The 26,788-nt window shown below is 43.6% G+C and overlaps 1 long non-coding RNA gene across 1 annotated transcript; it reads right to left on the bottom strand.

Annotated features, from left to right (window-relative positions):
* Positions 1-2,181: 2,181 nt before the first annotated feature.
* Positions 2,182-6,615, bottom strand: LOC144991106 (uncharacterized). The gene is made up of 3 exons (XR_013655007.1): positions 6,550-6,615; positions 5,828-6,417; positions 2,182-5,679 (listed from the first exon to the last, which is right to left on the bottom strand). It is a non-coding gene; the product is annotated as an uncharacterized LOC144991106 (long non-coding RNA).
* Between the last annotated feature and the right edge of the window lie 20,173 nt (positions 6,616-26,788).

The following is a 26,788-nucleotide window of genomic DNA, read 5'->3' as shown; positions in this document are numbered from 1 at the left end:
TTCACCCTCCTTGCCTCCAGTGTGGCTCCACTGGTGTGTGAATGTGCATGAATGATCCCGGTGATGGTCAGAGGGGCCGTAGGTGTGAAATGGCAGCCACGCCTCTGTCAGTCTGCCCCAGGGCAGCTGTGGCTACAACTGTAGCTACCATCACCAAGTATGAATGAGGAGTGAATGAATAATGGACACACTGTAAGCGCTTTGAGTGTCTAGAAAAGCGCAGATAAATTCAATCCATTATTATTATTATTATTATTACACGAATCATGTCTGTGACACGGACACTAGCAGATCATCTTCCAGTTTTCATTAACAGATGAGGTCAGAGCCCACCATGTTTGGAGTTCTTCACTTTTGTAGTTCTTAAAATATCAGAATGAAAATCACAGAAAGTTAGAATAAAGATCACTCGTTTTTTTATTTTTATGAAATGCAATAATATTTCCATATGATACACTTCCATAAAAACAGAAAAAACCTCCAGCTCTGTCTGCAACCCAAGAACATGGGTGCTCTCACCACAGTCTTCTCCTCCCCCCCCCCTTAGTCACACCTTCTTCCTCCTCTTCCTCCCGTTCCAAACTGCTCTCACAGCCCTCTTCACCTCCAGACCCTAATGTCCTCCACCGTCTGTGCTCCCAGAACCTCGCTGCACTGTTCCCCTGGAGTTCCTCTCATTCCCACACAGATCCTCTGTCTTCATTCCTCTCCTCTCCAGAGGAGCTCCCAGCTCTTGTTTTGGTTCTCCGAGAGTTTTTTCTTGGAGATTCTCCAAATGTTCTGTGGTCAGGTCATCATGTGTTCCTGTTGGGGAACTGAAACATGGGAAAACATGAAGTCTGAAAACAAAAAAGCTGAAACATGGAGTCTGAAAGCGGCGGAAAAGAGGAAGCTGAATGTAGTTGAGATGAGATGTTTGAGGAGTATGTGTGGTGTGCCGCGTATGGATCGTGTGAGAAATGAAGTTATCCGAGAGAGAACTGGTGTGATGTCAGAGTTGGCTTATAGAGCAGAGCAAAAGGCACTGGGATGGTTTGGACATGTTGAAAGAATGGAAAGGGAGCGATTGGTGAAAAAGGTATACGAATCTGATGTGAGTGGAGTGAGAATGAGAGGAAGACCGCGAATGGGATGGACAGAGGGTGTAAGGAGAGCGTTAAATGCAAGAGGGATGACTGTGGTGCAGGGGAGATAGGCTGCTCAGGACAGGGATGGGTGGAGAGAGTTTGTGTATGGATGAATGGATGGGTGTGGTAGAGGTCTGGTCTTGGGATGAAGCGGCAAGGGGAAACCAGCCTTGGCTGAGGCCCTGCAGTGGAGGTGCCCACACTGGGCTGTGCAGCTGACCCTGGTGCAGTGTGGTGTGGCTTAGACCAGATCTCAGACCAGTCGCACGCACACACGCACTGAAGGAGGAGGGTTTGGGGAAGAGAAGGAGGGAGTTAAAATTGTGAGCCCTGTCTAGGCTACCCCACCTTGGTGGGACAAAGCCTGGGAATATATATAGATAGATAGATTGCCAAGACTAATACTGCTTTGTCCACATCTATGCATCACTTCCTGAGCCTGCGACCCATACTCCCCGGTCAGCAATTCAGTTTCTGGAGGATGATGTAAAACCCTCGACAAAGTCGGATGGCTCCAAGTTCCACAGTTTCTGCTCGTCCTGCAGCTTCCCTGCAGATCGTTGCCCCTGCACTCCTTGATCTGGAGCTGCAACGACGACTGCACTCCACCTACTCTGCACTGGAAGTGATGGGGCGGTAAACCTCCTCCGAGTTTCAATGAGTTTTCTTACTTGAATCAACCAATATGTTAGCATCAGACTGGCATACACAATCTAAAATTAGATTTTAAAGAAAAACTATATTGCAAAGTGGAAGCCTCAAAATTAGGACGTTCTTAAGGTGTTACGAAATGCATGTAGCTCGAAATTTGAGGTTACTCCGGTTACTGCCGGATGGAAGCATAGAAATTATAGCGTTAAGCTCGTCCGTAGTTCTCAGATGGAAGCTTTTAAATTATGAATGTCACTTAAGCTTTCATCACATTATGCCAGTTGAAGCTTCGGGTTTTTATGTTAAGTTGTGTCGTCTACTTGCCACTATACTCGAAATGGAGTGGCCCAACAGTGAAAGGTGCCGGGTCACACATAGCAGATCCACTAGATCAGGGGTCGGCAACCCAAAATGTTGAAAGAGCCAAATTGGACCAAAAAACAAAAAACAAATATGTCTGGAGCCGCAAAATATTAAAAGCCCTATTTAAGCCTTATAATGAAGGCAACACATGCAATATGTATCTATATTAGCTATATTAGTCTACTATCAAAATGACTAAGTTGCTACAAATACATAATGAGCATTATAACGATTAAATGTTTATTTGCCCTGCAGTGCATTCTGCGGAGAACGACGCGTCACGTGACTGCTCTGTTGTTCAAGTTTAACTTCATTACAATATCAATGAATTATGTTTCATTGCTTTCATAAAATTAAAGAAATGTAATAAAGAAATCAGATTTTTGATGTTGTTTTTACTCTGAGGATTCAAACACAAAACAATAAAATGGAATGTGCGTGAAGACGTTCCCCATGACAGTCAGCTTGCGCTCGAATGACAGAACAGCTTCAAGCATTTGCGGCGCCTGCAGACTTTCATTCAGCTCGTTTAGGTGGCTCCTCACAGTCATATCCACCAAAACCTGCAGCTTTTCGAGACACAGGATCTTCCAGTTGCGGGTTGTTCAGGTCTTTGCTTTTCAGGAATGTTTTCACGTGTTATAAACAGACGACAAAGCGACGCAAAGCGTCACCCCTGGACAGCCATCGGACTCTGTTGTGTAGCAGGAGATCAGAATATTCGCTTTCAACTTCATCAAGCAATGCACGGAACTGACGGTGGATCATTTACATCAGCCACCTGCCTAGCGGTCCGCTAAAAGCTTCCTCCTCTCTGAGACTGTTTGGAGTTGTGCGGTGTTTGGGACACGGACAGTTCTTCAGCGCAGCCAGTTGATTGACAGCTCAACTTGCTGACAGCTTATCCCCCGTATTTCCCGCTGCAAGTGACGTACGTCCTGCTGGGCGTTACAATATTTATTCTACAAACTCTTACAGCATTGGAAAACGTTAAGAACGTTTGTGTCTTGTTTTTCCTCCTACTGTAACAATATTAAAACAAAAAATATATTTCTCTCTCCCATCTTTTTACATTTTCAAACATTTTTGAAAATGCTCCGGGGAGCCACTAGGGCAGCGCTAAAGAGCCGCATGCGGCTCCGGAGCCGCGGGTTGCCGACGCCTGTTCTAGATAGTGTGTTCCCTTCGTGGTGCTGTACTCCAAAGGGAGCGGCCCAACGGTCAAAGGTGCCGGGCCACACATTGCAGTCATACTGGTAAGTCTGAATATGGAATGCCTCCGAAACACACTCCATCTGATTACACACTTATATATATATTTAATTTCTATCCAACCTTGATGAAATTGGTGTTGGGGGTAGTTATTACCCAAAAGTTTATGGAAATTTGTCTCGTGGAATTGCACGGAGTCTTATGCCAAACTAAAAGAATGTGAAATGGCAATTAAAGGAATGTAAATATTAACTTAGAGGAACGTAAAGAGTGAATGTCAAAGAATGTGAAAGCAAACTAAAAGATGTGAAATAAACATTTTACTGCATGAGTTGACTGACTGAAATAGCATTTGGGTTTTTATTTGAGTTTACTCCCCTGTGGGAGCCAGTTTAGCTCGTGCCGGTTTGCGGCGCCTTCCGTCCGTCCGTGAAACCAGGGTTCAAATCCGGGCTGCTCGCTATTCCCTTCTCTGCTTCTGTGCCGGTCCCAAGCCCGGATAATTTGAGAGGGTTGCATCAGGAAAGGCATCCGGCCAAGTTCACCATGCGACTCCTCCTCAAAAGAGAGGTTGTTTCGCTGTGGCAACCCCTGATGGGAAAAGCTGAAAGAGAAAGAAGATTTGAGTTTACTCCCCTGCCAATCAAAGAAAACAAATCTGAGCTCTAATGAGGTTAAAATGATTGATAAAAAAAAAAGGTTGTCACAAATTGAAAATCATGCAATACATATTTTTTTAAACATCATTAGGCTTAAATTCTGTTTAGATTGATAGATGGATGGAGAAATTGCTCTCTTCTGCCACCAGTGGTCGTTTGAGGAACGCCATCAGGTCTTTCTGAGTTTGTGTTGACTTCAGGAATGGAAGGTGGAGACTTGGGCCTTATTAAGAAAAAAACAAGAGATGTCCAAGAGTAGAGCCCTGGAGAAGATCTGAAAAATTCTACCACGTGTTTGACAGTAAAGTGACTTTGGCCCCCTCCAGGATCTAAATTAGGTTTTAGCTTCTTTAATTCTATGCTGCAGAGTGTCTGAAGGCTCTGGGCCACATGGGGGCAGCGGCAGACAGCTGCAGCAGGGGGTGGTGGTGGCACCGCAGACTCTGGAGGCCCAACTGTCCCTCACAACCCTACAGCAGCAGCCGGGACGCCTGGACTGGGCCCTGAAAGCCCTGGAGTCCATGGATGACAGCGACATCCTGGCACCGTACTCCAACGCTGCACAGAAGGTGGGCTGGACACTCAGGAGACCTTCAAGCTGCCTTCATTTCATAAAGTGGTTGTTGAATGTAGATGAGTCCAGGTTTACGCAGGTCATCTGTTGATGATTGGTCCAAACCTTCGTCAATAATGGTTCTGTGTTGAGAAACGTCTAAAGAAGGACAGCTGCTGTTTCTGGAGGTCCAGCTGGATTACTTTGTTCTGCTTTTGCAGGAGTTGAAGCTTTTGCTGCATCGCTGAAACCTGCTGAAGACCAAAGGCGGACCACTAGCTGGATGCTGTGACCTCCATGACCTCCATGCTGCTCAAGGTTGTTGTTAGCTCCTCAAAAAGCAGCTGCTTTCTCTGGAGGGGCGTGTCTTTAAAGACCCACTCCAATGAAAAGGGGTTTTTAACATGTTCCTTTGGCATTTTTCTCACAATGGGAGACATTTGTAAAGAAAAGTAAGGTTAAAGTCATTCATTCTACTACTTTTTGCTAAACGTCCTCAGTGTGACACAGCAAATTAAGGAGCAGGATGTTGTTTATGTGAAACATAAAAGTGTAGACCGCTCAAATGTGGATGTGACTGGTGCGATGACCGGTCACTTTGAAGTATAAACCCGGCTTAACGTGGTAGGGGCTACGGATGAAGCTGTCAGGGTTTTAATTATTTCTTTAACAAAGAGAAGAACCACACAGGAAACAAGAATTTCTCTTAGACTCCTGCAGGAGGACAGTCGGTCTGTCACAACTGCAACAGAGGAGTTTTGTCTTCCCCGTGCATGGAGTCCGCTTTTATTGTTGACAGGGGTTGCAGACATGAAAGAGGGTCATTCAATCAGGCAGAACAGGAACATCCTGTCGTGTATAGTCAACAGTTTGCACGTCATTGTTTCCTCACTGAAAGACAGAACTGAGACACAATCATATTAGGGTGATAACTGCATGTGTGAGCAAATGAGAACTGCATAAACTCTGTCACATTTGGGGAAATGGTGATTTCACTGAGAATCTGTGGATCCAACAGTTCCACATAACCTTTGAAGAGCTGTGTGATGCTGTGGGACCTCTGGTGGTGGTGGTTCATTTCTTCCTCTGAAAAACCTTGAAATCTTCAGATAAACTGTTCGAAAAACAAAAACAGAGTCGCAAAGTAAAAGACTGATGCTGAGGACTTTGGCTACACTGAATTCATTTAACACTTTAAAAAAAGAAAGACACTCAGATTATTGCTCTTTTTACTGAACTGAAAAAAAAGAAGATTTTCTTACTTTTGTAGTGGAAAATCAAGAGAAGTCCAACCCCAATCAGAACAAAGAGAACCATTAGAACATTAAGGAACACAACAGTCAGTAGAGCGACAAAACTTACTCCGCCTACAAGAAGCAGAACACAGAGAATAATCAGACTCACTAATGAGTTGTTCTGGGTTGTAGTGGTTTTTGTGATTCTGTTACACACTTGATACCCCAACTGTGGGTGAGCCCGGTCGGGCCATGTTTATAACAATAAGAGGGTTCTGCAGCTCAGTGCTGGTCTCAGAGCTGACAGAATTTTTCAGGCCGCAGATAAACATCCTCCTTTGTCTCCTAAAGACAAAATAACTCTCTGGAGAAAATTTGGGTTTTTGCTTTTAATAATTTTTAGTTTAATTAAGAAATTCTTTATTTTATTGTTTGTGGCTGAATGTCGAATGTTTCTCTGTACCTCAGTGGCTCTGTGCATTTTTCACATCTGCCGTCAAAAAACCAGCAAACCTCAACATTTCCCAGATTATCGGTTCTGTCAAACCAACAGGTGAGGGAACATTTGGATTCTCCAGGATAACAGTCATGACTAATGCTGGGTTTGGGGACTGGAGCTGAAAAGAGAACAAATACAAAAAAATAAATCAAATCAAAGCAAATTTACAGAAAAACAAACTACAACTTACAGAAAACCTGTAGTTTTATAGCCGATCATGTTTTTCCTTTAATATCTGGCGTGTACTCACCGCCGTGCTCTGGTCTCACATCATTGATCATCAGATTCCCCGTCTCAGTATTTAAACTGCAGCGATCTGGAAGAATGACAGATATTTATGTTGAAATGTTTACCAAACAGAATTTGTCTACTTGATTATAATATATATATATATATATATATATATATATATACACACACACACCTTTCTGGCCACCCAAAAAAACAATACTGGGTAGCAAAAAAACCATATGACTCAAGTTTTTTAACACTCCGGTTTATACCTTGCTTGTCTGGACTGGTGAAACCCCACTCTCCTTTGAACATCCTCAAACATCCTTTGCTGTTGTTCCAATAAACCATATGTAGATGAATGTTCGGGGGATGGTCTCTGTTGTGGTCGATATATTTTCCGTCCTAAAGCTAACTCTGCAGGGGTCTTCCCAATGGTCTCTTGTTGGGCAGTATTAACGGCAAAACGGAATTCAGGAAGCCATTGATCCCATGTGTTGTGGTATTGGCCAAGAAAGGAGGCTATCATGACTCTGATCGTTCTGTTTAATCTCTCCATGAGATTTGTCTTTGGATGATAACTGGTAGTCAACTTATGAATGACCCCCCATGCATTCTTAGTTCTTTGATCAGGTGACTTGTAAATTGGGGGACCCCTGTCTGGTCTACTTGGGAACGCCCCAGCGAGTGAAGATCTCCTCCCTCAAGATTTTAATCAGACGTGGAGTAGTACTGTCTTTCAGTGGAAACATTTCACCCCACTTTGAAAAATAGTCCACTGTCACCACTTAAACAGTGTTGGATTTATTACTCCTAGGAAATGGTCCCATAATATCAATCCCCAACATTTCTCCTGGAGCAGTCACCGAGGTGGTCGGCATTAAACCGGATGGTTTAGGGTTGTTTGCTTTCATTCTTTGATAAATTTGGCAGTTCTTTGTGTGAACCCACACATCCTTTCTTACGTTCAGCCACTAAGCAACCTTCAAGACCCGTAAGAATGTCTTCAGTTGACCTAGGTGGCCCCCTAGTGGCTTGTCATGGAAATATTTGATGAACTCCGAAATAAGGGACTTGGGAACTACCAACTGATATTTTACACCTTGGTCTTTTAATGGCGCCCTTCGATACAGCACACCCTGATGTGTCTCAAAACCTATGCGACCCGAAGGGGTGGATGTAAGGTGGGATTGGCGTAGACCAATAACAACTTGATCTTTATCTTGTTCTTGTGGGATTTCAGCCAACATAGCAGGTAAGTCAGAAAAAGGTTTGGCTGAAATGTTCAAACATGGAGCCAAATTCTTGCCTGAGTACTTTTGTGGTCCAGGTCTGATGACGAGCGGCTCAACAACCCGGGAGAGTGCATTAGGACCCGTATTGAGGCACCCCTAAACATTTTAACTGAAATAGGCCCATGTGTGTGGTGAATGCGGTTTGTTGGGTACTGTTTTTTGCCATTTCGACCTGCCAGTGTCCCGACTTTAAGTCTAGGGAACTAAACCAGTAGGCACCTTCAAGTGACTCCAAGATGTCATGTATTATTGGCATCGGATATGCATCGGGCAAGGTCTTAGCCTTTACATGTTTATAATCCACACAAAACCGGTAAGACTCATCTGGCTTTTTCACCAGGACCACAGGGGATGACCAAGCAGACTGGGATGGTTCAATGATGTTTTCTTTTAACATTTTGTCTATATGCTCTTCAAAGATTTTCTTTTTTAGGGGAGAGACCCTGTATGCTCGAGGCCTTACAGGGACCTCATCCTGTAAAAATATAGTATGTTGTTCAAGGTGAGTTCTTCCCAGCACACCTGAGGTGACTGTTGGCCACTTTTTAACCAGCTGTTGGAGTAACTCAGGACAACCACAGTTGAATAACGGACCACCAGAATAACTAGCAGTAGCAGTCCAATAATGGCTGCCAAGCATAATACAAGTGAAGGACTTGAGAAGTTGGATGAAATCCAGGGTTCGTCTGTATCGAAGGAGGGTCTTTTGGTGGAAGGAAAGCATGGAATACATATCCCTGGTCGGTTTTCAGACCATAGCTGCTTTTGGCTAGGTTGAGAATAGCACCAGTCTTCGTCAGAAAATCCAAACCCAAGATCAGAGGGAAAGCCAGATTGACATCCTCCATGATGTTTATATCTAATGGCCATTGTTTTCCGTGCCATTCCACCTTTATTGTTTTCTTCCCTAGAGCCTAGTGAACAGTTCCATCTGCCATCACAAAACCTATGCTTGTAACTAGTTGGACTGCGTCGTCCGTATGAGAGACAGCCCTCCACAGACTGGCTTTCATCAAAGTGAATGTGCTCCCGGTGTCTAACACAGCTTTACACTTTACTCCTCTAAGAGTAATGGGCACTATCAAAAGTTTCGGGTCCTGGTATTCTTGGTGGTTTGTTTGGCACAGTGTCACACCCATATTCCCTTTTGGTGTATTTTTCGTGTCTCCTGGTCTTCTTGGAGGTCGATTGGTGTTGGCATTTATTTTCTGCCAATACTCTTTAACACCTGTACAGTCTCTCTCAACCATGGATCCAATTTTTACCAACTGAGCAACAGATTAAACTGTTCCGTGTAGACATCCAGCAACTCTTGGCTTTATGTTGTTAAGAATTCTATGGACTATTTCTTTTTTAGGCATATCCTGTTTCCATTTTAGACATAATGCCCGGTAATCAAAGGCCAAATCCCTGATACATTGGTCTGGCTGTTTGACCGTGACTCGTAATTTTTCTTCTACCTCACTTAAGTAATCAGTGGGGAGGAATGCAGACAGAAAAGCTTCTTTGAACAATAACCAGTCCTGCACCTCAGCCTTTGTGGCTTTCCACCAACTCAAAGCCAGACCCTTCAAGACTGCAGACCAAGTTCCCATTAACTCATGATTGGACAAAGGCCTCAGGTCCAGGCAATTCTCGCATAGTTCCATGAAGTTAATAGGATCAGAATCACTTTTGTCACTGAACGTAGGGAAATCCAGTCGAACCGGAGGTTTATTGTAATATGGGGTTGCACCAGACAGACCTGAGAGATGGGAGTAAGATTGAGGTGATGGAGCAATGGTACTAACATCTGTGGAAATAGCTATGTTTTTTTTTTTGCTACTGGGGTACTAGCAGATCTAAGTGTCGCTAACTGCCGTTTCCATTGTTCATCTCGGCCAAGCATGTAGTTTACCATGTGCTTTTCTAATTTATCTACAGTACACGTAAACTGTCTTTCTAGTGTAGCGAAACTAGCATCCACATACTCTCTGAAACTACTCTCTCTATTCACATCCTTCCACCTTTTTTTTAAAGCAGTGAGTTCTAGGTTCACATCATCGTCATTTGGTGGTACGGGTTCCTCAAACTGTCTCCCCTGTTCTAACTGTGCACCTTCATCCGCATCACATTCATGCCCACCTTCAATATTTAGCTCCCCCGCATCGTGTACAGAGACCTGATCCTCATCTTGCAGATGCAGCAAGCTTAACATGGAAGAAATCTCCCCAGGCGAATTAGACAGCCGTGTAACAAAAGGACCTGCAGTAAAGCCAGGATCCAAAGCAAAAACCACACGGGAAGAAAACCTGGCTGACGTCCTCATATTATCCTCACCACCAGCTGCCATTCTTTACAAAAGTACAGCACTCCTGAAACAAAAACAAAAACCCTTTAAATTCCCAAATCGTTCCCCATACTAGCCACCATTAAAGTATTACACACAATAAACAAAAATCAAACAAACAAAATGACTCAAGCTATTAAACAGTCTCAGGTATTCAACCCCAGGTGAGCTTCCCCAGTCTTTCTGCCAATACACCAAAGTTTTTTTTATATTAGTTCGTTATCTACAAAGTCACCGCCTCTATTGGCGTTATCAGCACCATATGAAATCAGAGATCCAAGTGACTCGCCGGACGTGGAAGTTCCGTCGTTAGGATGAACATACGCGGCCTTACCCGCTCTGTCCACTGTTTGCGGTGTTTTCAGTCACTCCATACAAGTGGAGGTCTCACCCGACTTCAGAAATAAATTCCACTGACGCGGTTGGACTTCTCTCCGACGTCACGGTAATCCTCGGCATGTATGTATGTATCCTGTGGCTGTCAACTCCTGTGTCTCCCTGCTTAAACCCCCATTTGCTCGTATTAATTAGTTTTTCACCTGGCCACAGGAAGTCCCCAGGTAGCCAGATTTGTAGTCCTGAGTCTCCTGATAATGTAGTTTCTGTGCCCCTGCTATCCATTTAACATAAACTCCAAAAGAAATGAACATATAGACAGGACCATATTAAACAGGGTTTACAAAGGAAAGTCAATACTCATTTTTCTCTTTTCTTTTCAGTAAATAGACAATCCCAAACATATATTTACATATGTGGCAATGCCACAAAGTTATGGTGAGTGGAAGTTTGGAAACTGAGACTTTGACACAAAAAGATAGCAGCATATGATCAGAAAACTGAGCTTCAGGTGACAAACTGCAGATATTTGCAAAAAGGGGATATTTGAGGAAAAATACACCTAGGCAGCAAGAAAGGGTAGGGACTTAAAAAAGGCTTATCCCTTGTGTTATCCAAGGCACTTAAACGTTGGGAGTGGGGTCATCTAGACCCACTAGACAGTGCTCTGAACCTTTTTTCTTCAATGATTTGTGATCTTCACTGGTGTCCATGGATTACATGAAATCTTTCCACCTTTATCCACCTTTGTCATGGTAGGGAGAACACGTCAATGTGAGGGGGGGGGTCATCTAAGATAGCACATAGGATAACGCCAGTCCAACAATCACATTTCACACTAAATGACATAGACGAGATGTGACATTACAGGATATTAAAGTCTCATTTTAAAAGTTTATTATTAGAAAACTAAGTTCTCACAGTTAAAGCTGTGGTAGAAAGTTGGACTCCATCCAAACCACTCTGCAGCCAAATCAGCTCCGTGTTTCCATGTTATGCTGGTGATCGGCGTTTCTGCATCATCTGGACTGAGGACGACGCTGGAGCCCTTTAACACGTCAAGTCCCTTCACTGAAGTTAATGACACAAAAGTTAATGACAAGTCTATACCTTCATCAATAAAATGATCATTTTCAGATCAGCATCATTCAGATGAATTTTTTATGTATTTTATGTTGATATAGAGAGTAAATAGTCTCACCAGATTTACATTCATAATTATTGATTTGTAACTCATACAATATATTTTGTGTGTAACTGTGTTTTCTTGGAGTTGTGTATTCACATGTACACTGGAATATCAAAAAAATATAAATATGAAGTAAAATTTACACACGCACAACTTAAAATTCCAGCAACTTAAAAATAACTAGGAATTCAAAACGGCATCAATCACATCTATACACATTTATACACAGATCAGAGGTACAAGTGCATCAGCAGTTGTGTGACTCCTTTCACGACTTCAGAATTGTGTGAGACGATGTGTTCAAATGCTGCTGGAATGCTGGGTCATCAGAGTTTTAACAGGCGTCTCCAACCCTGTTCCTCATGAGCTACTACCCTGATGGCTTTACAGCTATCCCTGCTTCAGTGGACCCTGATTGATTGATTGATTGATTGATTGATTGATTGATTGATTGATTGATTGATTGATTGATTGATTGATTGATTGATTGATTGATTGATTGACTCAACCCAGTTTCTGATTGGCTGAACACACAGGTGACTAGTAATCACTGAAGCAGACAAAGCTGCAAAACGAGGACAGTAGCTCACAAGAAATATGATTGGAGACTAATATCTAGTAAAAACTTGACATTTTTTCTCACTTTCTAAAATAGATTTGCCCTGAAAATTCACATTCATATTAAAAAAACATCAGTGCTTTCATGCTTTCATAATATTACGTTTTACAAGTGTACATGTGAATACTTAATTGCAAGTACACACAGAAAATGTATTGCATGAGTTACAAATCAAGTATTACACCCAAACACACACAAATCCAATGAGACCTTTTTCTCTCCATATGTTTACATCAAAGAAAGTCACTTCTGGATTAAAATAGGATTATGATTGAAGCTAAATGCACCGCTGAATGGCTCTGTATGCTGAAGCCAACAAACTGTGATAGTCTTAGAAGAAACCAAATGTTTACCTCCAAATAACAATAAAGTCTAAATAACAAATCAGCTGTAACCTGTTATGAAGTCACATTTAAATTCAAGCCTGCAAGCTTCACAACGGATAGGTTTCCATAGCAACCATAGTCATTCTTACACAGATGGAGTTTATTCAAATGTGATGTCTCTGCGTCAAAGTTTTTCTTTTTTCTTTTTAACTTGTCCTGTCCAAGTTGCTGGATGTTTATCATTACAGTGAGGTTCAGATGTAATACAAATCTATTTGTAACACATTCAAATGTTACAAACATACCTGTTGGCTCCGAAAATGTTCACATGTCAACATATACACAATACAAATATTGTTCACACGCATACATACGAAATATTTCATTCAATCACGCAAACTATTTGTGCTCAGGTGAGTGTTTGTGTTCTTCTAAAGTGGATGATGGAATGTGAAAAGGAGGGAAAGTGTCCAGCCATCCCCACACCAAGACCCCCGCCGTAGCAGCAGCAGCAGCCAAAACCCCCTAACGCCTGCACAGCAGCAGATAGAGAACAACCGCCCCCTGGGTGATCACATCAACCACCCAGGCCAGGTACCAGACCAGGACTGCCACAGGGGCCCCCAGAGCGAGAGAGCAGGGAGGCATGGGGGAAAAGAGAGTGCAAGCTCCCCAAGGGAGACCCACCCTACGCTCCAGGCAGCCACTCACCCGGCCCACGGTAGGTCCAGGAAGGAGCAGGGCAGGGGGTAGCCATCCCTGCCCAGGAGGAGGACACCCAAGAGAAGTGGGGGTCCACAAGGAGTGTTATAAACATGCCCCCCCCCAGAAGAAAGCCCAGGCCCCAGCCCCCAGGACCCCCCACGGCCATTCGGGTTCGGGCACTTCCGCTGCCACTTGGACCCACGAAAATTTCAGGCTCCAACCCAAACCTTTCCATGGTGACGTTGAATCATGCGGGGGTTTCCTCCTACGATGTCAACTGATTTTCCAGCAGGCTCCAAAATATTATCAAGCTGATCACAGCAAAATAACTCTGATTGTAAATTCTCTGAGAAGCACAGCATTGCAATGGTTTCAGGCATATCTTTCCGTTAACCCCATTTATCAAGTTCCTTTTGATCGTTTCATAGGTGAATTCCAACTCACTTTTGATCAACCCTGCAAGGAGGAGGAGGCCACTCGTCTAATCTTAAGTCTCAAGCAACGCAAGAGATCTGTGAGTGATCATTTAATTGACTTCGTATATTGGCTGTGGAGGCAGGTTGGCCGGACATTGCATTAAAAGGCGTTTTCTATCAGTCATTAAATGAGACCATCAAAGACCACCTGTGTTCTCAACCAGAGACTAGAACCTTCGAAGGGCCTGTTTCTGCAGCCCTTCGTTCAGACATCAGACTCCGGGAACGCCAGGTGGAACAAAACCGTCACGAGAAAAAGACTTTCCCCAACTCACATCTTAAACCTACGACTCTCGAACCTTCATCATCCATTCCCCAGGAACCCGTCAGAAAGATTTCCGAAGAACCAATGCAAATTGGTCATTCGAAGCTCACACCAGAGGAACGACGTAAGCGCAGAGATGAAGGTACCTGCTTTTATTGTGGTCAACCAGGTCATCTAGTCCACCAATGTACGCTGCGTTTGAATGCCAGAACCCCCCGCTAGACGACAGGATGCGGGCGGGTAGTTTCTCCCTTAACATGGAGAAGAATTTTTTATGTTTTAAATGTTTCCAGGCTAAATCTCCCCATAGAACCTTTGGATCAACCTGTCAAGGCTGAGGGACAAGGGGGCCAGCTTCTTACCCGTATCACACCCGTATACCAAGCCTGTCCAGGCCAGGCAGCAGAAATGTAAGGCCGGTGCCCTCTCTCGCAAATTCAGTACCAGTGACAACCAGGACTCTACCCCTATCATTCCACCAACCTGCATCATAGGTAATCTGATTTTATTGATTTATTTCAAGCATTGTAGTCAAAGCAATAAAGAATTTACACATATTTATCAAACTCATTACAGAAATGATTGACAGAAAAGATTAAAAAGACAGAAAATAAAACAAAAACGTCACTTACATCACATTTGCTTAATTAAATACAGTGATCATTAACTAAAGTATAAGTAGAGTTTGATTTATTGCTTGAAAAGGAGGGGGAAGAAGCTATCTTATATAATCCCACCCCATTCATTTGATAGTTTTACAGTGTTTTAAATCCGATTCTGATCAGATAGATTCTCTTCAAGTAAAAAATCCAGTGCCTAGTAATGACTGATAATCTTCAGAAAACATTCATTCATGATTTGAGTAAACAGTAACTGTACCGATATGTAATAATAATTGATTATCATTAGAACACATGATCACAATAAACCAGTAATTATTGCTACACATTGCAGATCAAGTAAACAAAATCAATAGCTTTTTGGTTGCAATTCAAACATTAGTCAGTAATCATTAATGCACATTACAATGTAATACTCATTGGTTGTAATTAAAAGAGCTTTGATTATTTCACCACAATCAAGTTCAAACATGTATTTGGAATTATTCAACCACCTGTTGATCCTTGAATCCTCTTATCTTCATATCCTGAAATAATAGTTTCTTTATACATTTTCTTGAATATTTGAACATTTTTTGAGCTCATTACTTAAATCGTTCTAAAGTTTAGTGCCACACACCGACATACACAAACTTTTCTTTGTGGTTCTTATCAGTTTGATCTTGAAGTTCCTACATCCCCTGTCTGTAGCCTCCTTTATTTTCTAAGAACTTTTTTTGGATATTGAATGGTAACGATTTCCCTCTGGCTCTGTATAAAAGTTGCGCGGTGTAAAAAGGTCATGCAGTTTTAAAAGTCTCGATTGATAAAATAGATTGTTTGTATGATCAAGATAACCGGCTTTATGTACAATTCTGACGGCTCGTTTTTGAAGTAAAATGAGAGGATGTAGTGAGCTCTTCTAATTATTCCCCCAAAATTCTATACAGTAGGTGAAATATGGTAATATTAAGGAGCAGTACAATAAAAATCTACTGTTGTATTTTAATATATGTTTAGATTTATTTACGATTGAAATACTTTTTGAGACTTTAGTTTGTATGTGTCTGATGTGTGGCTTCCAACTTAGTTTGTCGTCGATAAAAACCCCTAAGAATTTGATTTCTGTAACACTTTTTATTTGCGTTGTAGTTTCCAAAAAACATCACTTTGGTTTTATCTAGGTTCAAAGATAATTTGTTGTAATCCATCCATAATTTTATTTTGTTTAACTCTGTGTATACCACATTGATAAGTTCCCTATGATTGTCTGTAGAATAGAATACATTTGTGTCATCAGCAAATAATATGATGTTCATAAGCTTTGAAACATTGAATATATCATTTATGTAAATATTGAATAGCAGCGGGCCTAGAATTGATCCTTGTGGGACACCACAACTGATCTCTTTGGTTTCTGATGTAAATTCATCAATCTTTACTAATTGTTTTCTTCCCGTTAAATAGCTTTTGACCCAAGTTAGCGCTAGTCCTCTAATCCCATACACTTCCAGGTTGTCAAGTAGGATGTCAATGAAAATTCCAGCTGCATATTTCTTTTTGTCCAGAGCATTTGGGATTTCCTTCACAGCATCAATGATAGCCAATGAGGTTGATCTATTTTCTCTAAAACCATATTGGTTTTCATTTATAATGTTATGTTTTTCAATAAATAATGCTAATTTATCATTTAATATTTTTTCTAAAATATTTAAGGAATTGTGGAAGAAGAGAAACAGGTCTATAGTTTGTAAATTCTTATAGATAGGAATCACTTTGGCCATTTTCATTTGATTTGGGAATCTCCCAGTTCGTAATGATAAGTTACATATGTATGTTAGAGGCTTAGATACACTATAAATGACCTCTTTCACCACCTTCATATCTACTTCCTCACAATCTTTTGAGTTTTTACTCTTGAATGTATTCACAATTGATATCAGCTCATTTTCGTTCACATCAGAGAGAAAGATCGAGTGTGGGATCCTTTCCATGGTGGATTATTGTCTTTGCTAGTTTTCCATCTTGGAATTTCCGCTGCCAACTCTGGACCCATGTTTACAAAGTAGTTATTGAGACCGTTTGCTGCTACATTGATGTTATAGCTTTGACCCTTCTCATCTGTAAAGTAATCTGGATATGATCGCTTTTTTCTCCCATTTTTAATTATGTTATTTAATATTTCCCAAACTCACTTGACGTTGTTTTTATTTTCATTCAGTAGAGTATTGAAGTACACTTTTTTACTGTGCTGTGTTATTTCAGTTAGTTTGTTTTTATATGACTTATATCTTTGTTCAGTTTTTCTTGTCCTCTGTTTTAAGAATTTTTTATAGAGGTTATTTTTCTTTTTACAAGAATTTTTTGACCGGTGGTTAACCAAGGGCATTTGGCAAATTTGTTCTTGAATTTATATATTGGACAATTCTTATTGCAAAGTGAGCTAAATATTTCTGAATAACACTTATAAGCAATATCAACATCTTTCTCTTTGTACACAGAGTTCCAGTTTTGTCTGGATAAGTCATTATTTAGAGCATTCATGGTTTTTTCATTTCTCAACCTTTTGTAGATTGGTTCTTTTATAATTTTCTTTGTCTTCACCTTGATGTCAAATAGTGCAAAAACTAGTAAATGATCAGTAATGTCACATATCATTAGTCCACTCATATGAGTGTATTCTATATCATTTGTAAAAATATTAACAATAAGAGTAGCACTTTGAGTAGTGATTCTGCTGGGTCTTGTTATGATTTGATATAAACTCATAGCATACATTCTGCTGATAAAGTCGTCGATGGCTTTATGTTTGCTGGGGTTTATCAGATCCATATTGAAGTCTCCACAGATGTATAATATTTTGTTATTTAGAGAGGTAAACATCTTTTCCATCCATTCACTGAACACTTCTAAGCTTGACCCTGGTGACCTATAAACACAGCTTATAATGACATTTTTCACTGAATTGTTACATATTTCAATTGTAAGACATTCCAGTATTCCATCCACTGCCACAGACAATTTATTAATTTTTTTTGTAATATTTGCAGTCCATATTATCAGTGGAAAAGAATTGATCAGGGTCAATGTCTTGAAGGTTGTTGTTGTGATCACTGTATATTTTAAGGTCGGTTTGCTCACCATTCAGATCTCTCTGAGAGTTGTGGTTGCAGGTGACTGTTGGATAAAAAGTATTGTATTTTTTAGAAGCCATGGATAGTAGAGTTCGTCTCTTCATCTCGTAAGTCCAGCATCTTCACGTATCTCTTGTTTAGACTATAGTGGGTAAATATTTTTCCAAATCTTGCAGGCTCCTGATAAGAACAACCTTGGACTGCTCAGGGGAGCCACAGAGTTTGGCATAAATGTTACAGTCTTTTACCCAGGTTCCTTGAATTTTCCCTGCTTTTTCAAGTAACGTACTCTTCTGGTTATGTCGGCATTCCTTTTCGTGAGGTTGTCATTCATGAAAACGTTGGTTCCCCTCAGATTTTTTCCTTGCTTCAATAAAGCTGCTTTGTGTTTCCGATTGATAAACTTTAAGAGGATTGCTTGTTTGTTGGTGTCTCTTCTCTTGGGAAGCGGTCTGCAGATCTCCACATTGTTGTTGTCCAGAGAAATTCCATTGGACTTTAGGAACTCCTTCACCTGTTTTTTCACAGAGATCGTCTCCTGCTCGTCAGATTCCTCACCGTCCCCGGTGGTCACTGCATGCGCGTATGACCGGGGTTTGATTTTCAATCTGGTGATTATCACGTCATTAGATCTGGAGATCTGCTCTTGGTCATCCATTTGTTTTTGGATTATATCCATCCTGTTGAAACACTGCTCCTGCAGAGCCCGGACCTGCTTCACTTCTCCGATAGGATCCAGAATTTGTCCGTGAACAATCTTCATAGCTTTGATCTCTTCTCTTCTGCCTTCAATCCAATGGGCAGGCAGAAGGAGCTAACCAGGTGCTCGAAGCCGCTCTACGTTGCCTGGCTGTCCAAAATCCTTCCGACTGGTCCAAGTTTCTGGTGTGGATTGAATACACCCACAATAATCATCCGTCCACCGCCACTAGGCTGTCTCCGTTTGAGGCCTCCCTCAGGTACTCCCCACCTCTGTTTCTATCCCAGGAACTCGATTTGGCAGTGCCCTCGGTCCACCACCATCTCCAGCGTGTCCAACGTATCTGTCACCAGACCAGGGTAGCTCTCCAGCGCACCAGGGAGAGCAACTGCCGCATCGTCAATAGTCGCAGGGTGGTGGGGCCCACGTACCAGCCTGGTCAGAGGGTTTGGCTCTCATCACGGAACATCCCCATCCAGGCTATTTCACACAGGCTGGCTCCTTGCTACATCGGACCTTACACCATCGAACGGATAATAAATCCCACCTGTGTCTGTCTACAGCTCCCGGCAGCCCTAAAGGTACATCCCTCCTTCCACATTTCACAAATCAAGCCTTTTCAGGAGAGCCCTCTGTGCCCGCCGTCCGCTTCCCCGCCACCCGCCCGCATCATCGATGCTGCTCCTGCGTTCACTGTCAATCGGGTGTTAGACGTTTGGCGCCGTCTCATGGATTTCAGTTCCTGGTGGACTGGGAGGGTTAAGGTCCAGAGGAAAGCTCATGGATCTCCCGTTCCTTGATTCTGTACCGTTTCCTCATCGAGGTCTTCTTTTTCTTTTCTTTTTTTGTTTGTTTTTAAACTTGTCCTGTCCAACAGCTAGGCAGACAGATGACAGCTGAAGGCCTCCTGTGTTGGACATATTTTACTTTTACAACAGGGGTTATTAATTTTCAGACAAACCAGAGGTATGTCTGAATAAACCCCTTTTGTAATAGAGACCAAACTTTATTCATTTGAATTGTTTTTGAAATTCTTTTGTGTTGGACCGGATGGAAAAGGAAAGAAGGGAAGAAGAGAGAGGGATGTTAGAAAAGGGGGGGATAGGAGGGTGATCATAGGAGGGGGGAAGGGGGTAAAACCATGAAGCAGCGTAAAGCAACAAGCTACTGGATGTTTATCATTACGATAAGGTTCAGATAGAATACAAATCTCAAAGGGGCGGGGCCGGTCCTCACACACACTGAAATGTTATAAACACACCTGTTAAGTGCAAAAATGTCCACATGTCAACATGTACACACTACAGATATTGTTCACACATGCACTCTTATGCCTTCAAGCCAACTAGTGTGAAATATTTCATTCAATCAATCACACAAACAATTGGTGCAAAGGTGAGCTAACACCTGTGCTCAGTTGAGTGTTTATGTTCTTCTAAAATGGATGATGGAATGTGAAAAGAAGGAGGGGGAGTGACCAGCCACCTCCACACCAAGACCCCCGCCGCAGTAGCCGCGGCAGCCAGAAGCCCCCAACGCCACGCGGCAGCAGGCAGAGAACAACCCCCCCCCCCCGGGTGACCACGTCCGCCACCCAGGCCAGGGCCAGCAGGACCGCCACGAGGCCCCCAGAGCCAGAGAGCAGGGAGGCATGGGGGGAAAGAGAGTGCCGCCCCAGACAAACCAGGAGAGCAGCCCCCCCCCCCCCCCCCCCCCCCCCCCGCAGCGCCAGGAGGGCCCAACGCTGGGCCCCACCCGAGAGGGGTGCCAACAGCCCCAGACGAGCACCTTATCACCACCCAGGAGGTCTGGGCATCCCCCCGCCCCAACCCCAGGTACGAGCCAGGACCCCCCAAGGGAGACCCGCTCCGCGCTCCAGGCAGCCATCCACCAGGCCCACAGTTGGTCCAGAAAGGTGCAAGACAGGGGCCAGCCGCCCCCGCCCAGGAGGAGGGCCCTAGGAAGAAGCGGGCCCACAAGTGTTGTTGTAGACATGGCCCGACCAGGCTCAGCCACAGATGGAAATTGGCGAGGACCAGAACCAACCCCACAAGGAAACAGAAAACCCCGGCTCAGGTGTGATATGATCCCCGGCTTCTGGCCTTGCCAGAAAGCTCAGGGTTTCCTCTCCCTGCGTGGGGAGAACACCAACCGGGCCCAGGAAACCGGCACCCGGGTGACACGGCCGCCGTTGCCAACCGCCGATTGCCTCAGCGATTGCCCCCGACCCGCCGAACCCCCCCCCCCCCCCCCCCCCCCCCCCCCGGAAAGACCCCCCCCCCCCCACAGGACTCTTTGAGGACTTCTATCGGGCTCACCCGGATCGCCGCCCTGGACCGACTGGAGGCGGCCGTTGAGAGGCGTTCTGTCATGGTGCCTCTGGCAGTCTACCTTCCCCCTCCCCTCTGCTCTGCTGATTGGAACCAGCTGCCGTTACTCACCTCATCACATTCCTGCCTTCATAAGGAGATCCAACCCCAGAATTCATTGCAAGTTCATTACTCACTACGGTGCTTATGTCTGGTCTCCAAGTTCAGCTACGTTTTCGTTTTTTTCCCAATCATGACTTGTACTTACCTCGTTTTGTCGCTCACTCCCAGGTTCAATACCACGAGTATCCCTGGTTCCTCCTTCTCTAGAGCTCCTCGGTCCATCCAGCTCCTGCCACGACGATCCTGCCTCGTCACACTCCGGTCTCGCTCTCAGCGGCCTGCCCAAGACTCCTGCCACGGACAAACATCCAGCTTCTACGCCGATGGCAAGACTACAAGAAGCTACAAACCCTTACTACTAACTTTCTTTTATACCACGCTTGGGAGTGAAATAAAACTGTTCCAAGACTTCCTGGTTTGAGTTTACTTCCGGGTTTCAGCGTCTGGGTCTGCCACGTCATTCTCGTTATGACAAACATGACCTTTAGAGCTTATCCAAGGGATTAGTTGGATGAAACTGAGTATTTGAAAGTGGGTAATGTCCAAGTAAGCATACAACAAGTACCATAAGTTACAGTAAAGGTCAACTATTCTAAGTCAATGGCTTTTTGGTGGAGTGCAAAGTCCCATTTGGTTTAAATTGTACCAACATTCTGTTCAAATAAACGATCAGCAATGACTTTGGCATTTTCCTGTGACACACCTTAGCTGCCTGTCATTATTTGATTGACAAACAAAGCAGTGATAGTTTTTTTGTCAGAAATTTATTCTGCCAGAAAATCAAGTTCAGACAATCAATCATTTTAACATTTCAGTTTAGCAGATTCTTCGACCTTAACCACTTTAGGCATTTGAAATGAACCTCACCATAGTCTCAAATTCAGCCCCTGAAAAAAATATTTAAGAAGAAATAAATGCTTTTTGTGTTTTGTAGGCTAGTACCTCACATGCCTGAAACTCTCAAAAAAGTAATACTGGACTACATACTGCGTTACCTGCAGGCCACAACCACAATTGCAACTACACACCTAATTCAGTTGACCAGTAATGCTTGTTTTGGGGCTGTGAAGAACCTGAAGCACCTCGAGAATATCCAAACATTACGGAGGGCTTTCTGGTCTCTGTGGGACCAGTTCTTGGTGTGCATGGCTGGCAGTAAGTCAGACCGGTTTCAGGTGCATGTTGGACTCTGTGCAGGGCTGCCCTTTATCCCTGGTTCTGTTTATTATCTTTATGAACAGAATTTGTAGGCACAGCCAGAGACCAAACGGGGGCTGGTTTGGGGACCACAGGATTTCCTCTTTGCAGATGATGTTGTCCTGTTGGCTTCATCAAGCAAAGATGAGATAAGATGAAGTCCAAGTCCAAGATAAGACAAAGATGCTGAAATCCCTCAAAGTAGGACGGGAAAATGTACGGAAAGTAGCAGGAGAATCTTAGTTTTGTGAATAATTTAAAGATTTTACACAATGGCAGGAAAAAGACAGGAATTAAAAAAAAAGAAGCTAGCAAAGATTTTATTTTTTGGCATTAGCAATACTTTTAAGCCAATAATTGCTGCTGGTATTTTTTTAGTTTTAGCTTCCTCATGGACTGGTTGTCAGTTTCTGCAATTATAATGGTTATTCATGTGGTTGTTCTGCCTCATCTGGTTCCTGATAATTACGTGCTCAAGTTTCTCTGCTCAGGGACAACAGAAGAACTCTTACTGTGGATTCCAAGTCTAATGAATGAAATGTAATCTGCGCTGCTACTCTTGGTTGTTTGGATGAATGTGTTTTCTAACACCGAAGTAGAGATTTATTTGTTACTTGAAACGTTTTACTTGGAATTCAAACAATGCTCTGGAGATTTCTAGTTACGGAAATGGTGCTGTGTAACGATGCAGCTTCAGCAGAGGTGAAAAGAAGACTGCAAAAAGGGTTTTGATTGCATAAAAAGAAAAACAGTGTTTGTGATCAGGTTTTACTCTCTTACTGCCTCAGTTATCAGCAGGTACGTTTAAGGGTTTGCTTAAGCACAGTCTCAGTTTTTTAAGTAAAAAGGGCTTTTTTGAAAGTTCGGTTCGGTTTCTTTGTTCCTTTCATTGGGAGTACCGCATCAACACATTCACATTCACTTCATAAATGCACTCAACTTCATAACAGGGAAGGGAGGTGAGAAGAATAAAGTTGTTCTTTACTTTCTGCCCTTTTATCAAATGTTAATTGAAAAAAAGAGACAATTCCTGACAGGCTTCACTGCCTGCCAGCACATACAATAACCACACTACAGAATCCTCAGGGTTCTTCTATCTCATGAACAAAAGCTTTTTGGACAACTTTTCAGGACCTTCTGTAGGGAATTCCAAACTTTTAGCCCAACCAAAGTAAAAACAGGTTTGCTTTAAAGCAATGCGAGGAAATTGAAACTTGAAATCACAGCTTCTCCTGTGATTCTTATCTTCTGAAGCGAAACAAATAACTTGTTGACTTCTTGGTACAGCTCTATTTTTAACTTTAAACACTCCTAAAGCTCTTTGAATTTCAGCAGTACCAACTTCACACAAAAAACACTTATCTCTGCTATATATCCAACTTTATGAATTATTTGAATTTTCTGTAGTAAGTGCAACATCACTAAATTGGTTTTGTTTAGGGAATGTGATTTCTTTAGCATCATTTTGGTCTTTTCTGCATTCTTGTCTTTAGCTGTTTTTCAACATTTCCATGTTTTTTTATTGGAAACAGTCATGTTATTGATATTTGTCCTTTAACCTTCTACATTTCATAAATGTACCTGGTTTTCAATGTAAAACAGAACTTGCCACTCTATGCTACAATGGCAATACCCTGATCTTCTGCTTCTATGAAACCCTTTCCCTGTACTCAGAAACCACTAATCACAATGTAATTGTTGGTTTTACAATGGAACTAATTTTTATCAATTTATCAATTAGGCCATTTCTTTTTTTTTTTTTTTTTTTTTTTTTTCTTCTTCTTTTTTTTTTTCTTTTTTTACTTTTTTTCTTTTCTTTTCTTTTTTAACTTGTTCTGTCCAACAGCTGAGCAAACAGATTAGAGCTGAAGGCTTTTTGTGTTGGACAGGTTTTACTATCACAAAAAGAGGTTATATAGCTTCAAGAAACTAGAGTGTAGATTTGTATAAACCCCTTTTTGTCGTATTATTTTTTATTTATTTGTTACATTTAGTGTGTGTGGGGAGGGAGAGGGGAAGAATGTGAGGGGAGGGTGGAACAGAGTAAAAGGAAGAAAGGTGAAAAGGTGGGGGATACAAGCACTGATTTGACTAAGTTATTAATTTAAGCTGTAACAATTATACCAGATCTGCTGGAAAGACGAATGTTACATCAAAGGTGAAAATCTGACACTAAGATGAGCGAGAAAAAAAAAAATCTGTCCATCAATACACTGTAGGTAAGGAGGAGGGATGAAGCAGACAGGGAGCAGTGTGGAGTGTGCACGTGGGGGTGGAGATACATGCATGCTGCCGACGTGAACCGTGTGTTCATAAAGGGAGCCAGATCCTACCCAGCCAGACCAGGAGAGGGAAGGAGAGCCCCCCAGGCCAGAAGCCCCCCCAGCATCCGGACCCAGGCAGCCCGGGAGGGGAGGAGGAGGGGACCGCCCACCCCACCAGCCAGGCACAGAGAGGGCCCCCCTACAGGGGCCCCCCCAATGCCCAGAGGCACAAGCGAACCCAGTGTCCGGCCCCCAGGCCACAAGACAGGAGCGCTTAGCCGTACCAGGCGGCAGCCATGGGGGCCACCGGGCGCCGGACACCGAGACAAAGGCCAGGGACGAAGCCAGGGCCCCCGGAACCCAAGAGCCGGCCACCACCCGACCGGCGCCCCGTCCCCGCAAGCCAGCCCAGGCCCGCGACCTTAGCAACCCAGGGATCGCCACGCACCCACAGCCACAGCCACCCCCCTAAAACCCTACGCACTACCACCCCCCCCGCCATAATATCTGACCCCCCCTCCCCAACCCTCTCAGTGCCCTCCCCTCTCTGTGATGGGGAGGGAAAGCCCCAGAGGGTCCCAGCGAGCCAGCCCCCAGGTCGGTCCTACCCATGCACTCACACACACATACTCACAATCATCTGGTTACCCTCCCTACCCCCGCCGCCAAGCAGCAACCCCCCCCCCAGCCGGCCGACCCCACGCGCCGCATGCCCGACCCCTCCCGCAGCCGACAGGACACCCATAAGCCCGGCCGCCCTGAGAGGACCAGGCGGGTGAAGACCGGCCGCCACCCCCCGACCCCACCCATGTATGGAGGTGTGGGAGTGCTGTGTGTGTGCTGCAGGTAAAATAGGAGGTCACCAGTGTGGGGGGATCCACCGCTGCCAAGCCGCAAAGCCCCCCACTCCGGAGTCCCTCTGTGAGTGGTGTGTATTTGCTGTGTGTGTGCTGCTAGCATGCAGTGTGTGTGTCTACAGAGGAAGTTAAAATTGTGGGGGGGCCAGCGAAAGGTGAGCACGGATGTTTCACCGTGCCCCCCTCCACCAGACCCTCTCCACAAGGCCCTAGATGAATCAGAGTGTCTAATATGCAAGTAAAAAGCGGGGAGGAGGGCGGGTGCCAACGAGAACCCAGAGAGGGGCATCCCCAGTGAGCCCCGCCAGCATACCCCTCCCATCCAGATCCCGGGGCCCTATGTGCCTGTGTGCAATATTTGTTTGGGTGAGAGCGGGGAGGAGCGGGCGGATGGGCACAACCGGGGGAGAAGGCTCCCCCGAGCGACCGGCCCCCCAGCCGGCCGCGGTAGGCGCCCCCCCTCCCAGAGCGGCCGGGCAGCCAGAAACGCCAAGCCAGCCGCAGTCGGAGGCCAATTAGGCCATTTCTAAAATGTATAAAACAATTGACATTTTAAATGAGCTCAAAAAATTGGTTGAATATTAGTTGCTCTGATTTGTATTGGTTCTGTATAGACATTTTGTGTAAACTTGGAAAGGTAAAATAAATATATTTAAAGAATGGTTAAAACACATTGAAAAACAATACTTTAATCTTTACTGTCAAAGGTTGAACACAAATCATGTACCTTAAATAGGGAAGAGAGAGAGACCACTACATGGAGTGTGAGCTTGGAAGAGGACTTAAAGGCTGCTGGGTCAGAGCATCCACCCTCAGAACAACTGCTTACATACACATGAAGGTGTTGCAGGACCCACATAAGAACAAGGGTTTTCTTTTTCAAGAACAGAATTGTTCTGAGTGACGAGAATTGAATTTGTTGTAAAAAAAAAACCAGATTGGCCTTTTTACCCCCATCTCAACCAACTGCCCCCGCACAAAGAAAGTTGGCAATCATCTCTAAAAAGTATGCTCTGCTTCACTGGGAAAATACAGGAACAGAAAGTTCGCCCCTTTCAAACGCTGCCAGATAGCACAGGCTTTAACCTTCAGAAGGTCAGCTGCAATTCTAGTATTACTTTGGCAAAAACAAAAGTATTAATACACCATGCCAGGAAATAAGCCCTACAACGGACTGGCAACCTGTCCAGGGTGTAGCTGGGACAGGCTCCAGCAGCCTGGTGACCCCAAAAATGATACAGCAGGTTTAGGTAATGGAATGGATGGTACAGTTATCCATCACATGGACCAGGGGTGCCCACACTTTTTTGGCATGTGAGCTACTTTTGAGTTGACAATGTCTGGAAGATCGATCTATCCATCTATCCATCTATCTATCTTTATTTATATACCTTATACATACATACATGCATATATATATATATATGTATGTGTGTTGTCCACTGAACATGGACAACAGAAAGCGACGGAGAGAATTGTCCCAGGACATTAGAAACAAAATTATAGACAAACATGGTAAAGGTAAAGGGTATAAA

Source organism: Oryzias latipes, chromosome 3 (genome assembly GCF_053564925.1).
Source record: "Oryzias latipes strain Hd-rR chromosome 3, Olatipes_Hd-rR_3.1".
Lineage (NCBI taxonomy): Eukaryota > Metazoa > Chordata > Actinopteri > Beloniformes > Adrianichthyidae > Oryzias > Oryzias latipes.
The sequence above is the reverse complement of the archived record's forward strand: the minus strand, read 5'-3'. Positions and strand labels throughout refer to the sequence as shown.